This window comes from Electrophorus electricus, chromosome 19, assembly GCF_041902795.1.
Source record: "Electrophorus electricus isolate QZ-2024a chromosome 19, ASM4190279v1, whole genome shotgun sequence".
Taxonomy (NCBI): Eukaryota; Metazoa; Chordata; class Actinopteri; order Gymnotiformes; family Gymnotidae; genus Electrophorus; species Electrophorus electricus.
The window spans coordinates 202,364-206,429 of record NC_137515.1 but is presented as its reverse complement, the minus strand read 5'-3'; positions in this window follow the sequence as shown (position 1 = coordinate 206,429).

The following is a 4,066-nucleotide window of genomic DNA, read 5'->3' as shown; positions in this document are numbered from 1 at the left end:
CCAAGGTCTGAAATACTTTTTAGTACTTATTGTAAGAAGTTGCTCAAGTGCAGGAAGGATAACAAAATCCTATTCAGCTTAAACCCTTGCTATTTTTCATAAATATGATTACTATTGGGGAAATATGACCTTAGCCTTAAAAAAACAAAAACTTAAGCAATGGTTTGCAAGTATTTAAAGATTTTAAAAGAAAATATTCTTCAGGACACGTGTCACTGAGATGTCCTTATATTTAGACTTTCTTCACTCAGATTAACATGAAAATCAACAAAGTGTTGTGGTACATAATACAGTAATTGACATGGGTAGTTTGAATGGGTTTGAGGACTACAAAATGGTTAAGTAGCACTCTTTGAATCACAGATCCTTTCTATTTACTAATCAGCTATCATGAATCATAGAATCATTCAATGCCCAGTATCCTCATAATTCCTTATGAGTAAATTTACACAATGCATTGTATTTGAGCAAATATGAAGGATCGGTTTGCAAAGATGAATACCAGTAGACATACAGTCACACCGAATAAGACATTAAGTAAATCTGTAACATTACAGTGACTATAAGATATAGTCAAAAAAGGACCTCAGAATAAAAAGTAAGTGACCCCAATAAAACAGGGCCTAATAAATAGGAAATGGATCATTATGTAATAGTTAATTATCCATTATTTGTAATTTAAAGGTTTATAGACATTCATAAATTTAGGTAGGAGTGTATGTGTGTGTGTGTGTGTGTGTGTGTCTGCGCGTGGGGGGGGGGGGGTGTTGGGGTTGTCTTTTTTTATTGCATCCACTGCCATCCCTCCTCAAATGGAGCTTTGGCTGTAGCATGGTTTTCATTGATTATAACAGCTAGAGATGGAGTGCTAGGTTTACTTGTAACCCAAATTCACACTCATACAAACAAACCCTGGAACCAGTTTGGAGGCTCAGAGGAAGAGGTACAAAGAACTACAGCATCCAAGTATCTCTGAGTAGAACAAATGGACAGATATACAAGTTCATGTTTAGTAATTCAAATAAACCAAGTAAAGAATATAAATAGTTATATAATTTTAACAATTATTAATAAACTATTATATAATTATTAAATTCCTAAATTACTATGTAATAGGGCTATTGCTAAATTGAAGGTTAAAGTACACACAGAACACAGATCAGCAAAAATACTTTTTTTTTAAATAAAATGAATTCATTTTAAAATTACATGACAAATGTTAATGTGATTCTGTGATGATGGTGGAAGTACACTGTGAAAATTAAAAACATATTTAGGTTCTTATGTTACCCTGCCTTCCTGGAACTGCTGAGACTGCACTAAACAGTTGGGACATTCAAACCTGGAATGACTAAGACTCTGTCTCTGTTCCTTTTTCCACTTTGACAGAAGCTTTACTGAAAAGATGAAACTTAACACTATTCTAAATAGAAACAAGATTAGAGAAATATTTTATCAGATCAACTTGAAGGACTATCATACAGTTTGTACATACAGTAAAATGTGCTTATTTAAGTAAGTTTTCTTTTTTTCTTTTGGCTTTTTTTTTTGGTCAATGGCCCATTCATCACTCATGACTGATGGGTTCTAGAAACTAATAAAGAAGAAAAAATCAAGTTATTAATCAGGAAAACCACCATTAATGTTTATTAAAGCTGATCAACAGTCTGCCATGAATGTTTATTAACTGTGTATTCAGAAACTTTAAGATTACAGTATTGTCTTATTTTATAGCAGACTATTGATCATCTTTAAAGAGGATGCCAAGTTGAAAACTTGAACACTTAAGAACTCATCAAAAGAGGCAGTGAAGGGTAAGAAAAAACTGAGTCATTAGGGATGTATAAGATGCTTTTGTGCTAAATTGAAAACAGGGCATATGGTAGAGCATGCTGTTATGAATAGATCCTCTGTGCCTTTGTTATGTAATCCAACCCCCTGCATATTAAATGTTTGTAGAATTGCATAATAAACATCTTTTGCATTGATTTCTTTGTTGGGCAGTTTGCTTGCTCCATTGGCACACAAGTAACTAAAGTGCCCATGGGCATAATTGAGTGGTCTACTCTCAGTCACCAGATCCACTGTTAGAACATGCTGCCAGAGGGGAATCATGAATGATTCTGCAAAATGATTTCAAGCTGTTGTGTGTGAACGCCACTATTGTCTATTACCAAGTATGAACTCCACTACATGCTCTATTACCAAGTGTGAACCCCACTAAATTCTTTGGTACCAAGCATTAAAATACAAGAAAAAAGCTAGTACCTCATCCTCTTTAAGGGTGTTGCCAAAGAATTTGTCGGAGGCCAGTATCAGTGATGCTGACATTGCACCAATCTAGTCAAGTCATGAGTCAAGAAGTCATTATCAAAAAAAAAACAAAAACTAAATGTCTTAATGTGCACAATATATATATGCATTTATAGTTAGGAAGCACATATTTCCAATAAAAAATGTTTTGAAAAATAATGCAGTTATCCAAGAGGACAGATATGACTGGAGTCATTTTCATGTGTTCTTCATGTGTTTCCTGTAAGGGTTCACATTTGAGCAGACATTGAAACCTGGACATTACTCATGAGATCTACGAAGAACAAATAAACCAAATCTTGTTAAACATGTGTAAACCATGTTCATCTATCTATCCATCTTCATTCATAATAGAGGCTTTATCAGTGGATAGTTTAAAATTTCATCCATCTGTTCTGCTGTTCCTGAATAGGTACTTTGGGCTTCTTTCAGTTATATGTTGTAGATTCAGATTTATTAATGTAGACTGAGCAGACTGAGCTCTACTGAATGTTTTTTAAATGATTGCAGCTGTATTGCTTAAAGTGAACAGATTTATAAAATAGTAAATAACAGCCAGGAGGGCCATCTTTATTAACTGTTAAACTGAAGGTCACTCAGTTTGGCAAAACAAAGAGCACAAATAAATCTTACTCTAAAAGTGGACATCCCCACTGCACAAACTCATGTTATCTCTGGTTGTTTTTCAAATGTAATTTATCTCCACATTAACACAAAAGCAACGGTGTTACCAGTCTCTTCAGACATGAGTTAAAGAATGAAAAGGTACGTAATCACTGTTGACTCTTAGTACATTAGAGCACAAATGAGACAAGGGACAATGTTAGATAATTTCCTTTAGTTTGAGAAGAAGTTCAAAGGAAAGTTTTAAAAAAAAAGGCAGTGGCTTTCCCTTGGTGACTAATTATGTGCACCTGTAAAAGTTTAGGTTGTTCTGTCATACCATACAGATATACTTTAAAGTCATGCTGAGGTTTTTTTTTTAGGTTTATATACATGGTGCACATGTTACAATAATTGGCTAAAAGTCAAAAGAAATATGTATTGTGAATTAAATACTCTGAGAAGGCTATGAGGAGGTGAGGTAGCACACCCATGGAGATGACCTGTGATGCATGAAGCCTGTTTTAGATGACTCATCATTGTGCATCAGAGAAAACCATGGAAGAAGGGAAGAAGGGCTTTTGGAAAAAGACTGTAAAGTTGAATTATTGCCATCTTATGTTTCAAGGAAACAAGCAAATCATGCCAATTCTCAAATAGGAAGCAGCTGAATGTAAAGACCATTATAGGGCCTTCAAATAAATGAAAGCCAAATAAGATGTGCCTGATGCATACCTGGACAGATTTCAGTCAGTTAAAATTAAAAGTGACCCTCCAATGCTCCACTCTATCCATGTAACATATAACTGTAAATAACTGTAAATATAACTGTAAATATGTCAATTACAAGATGGGACTGTACATTCTGTACATTGTGTACATACATATATACATCATATATACATTGTACATTGTGTATATAAACATAATATACATATATTGTACATACATTGTTAATATATTTTTGTATATATATAGAATATATATTTCTCTATGCACTCCTGTTTTTCTTTTTCCTCAGTTTGGACAGAGCACTCAACCATTTCACTGCGAGTTATACTGTGTATGACTATGTATGTGACAAATAAACCAAACTTAAACTTAAACAAACTTATCTACACAAAAGCATAGTGCCATCCAGGTAGACTGA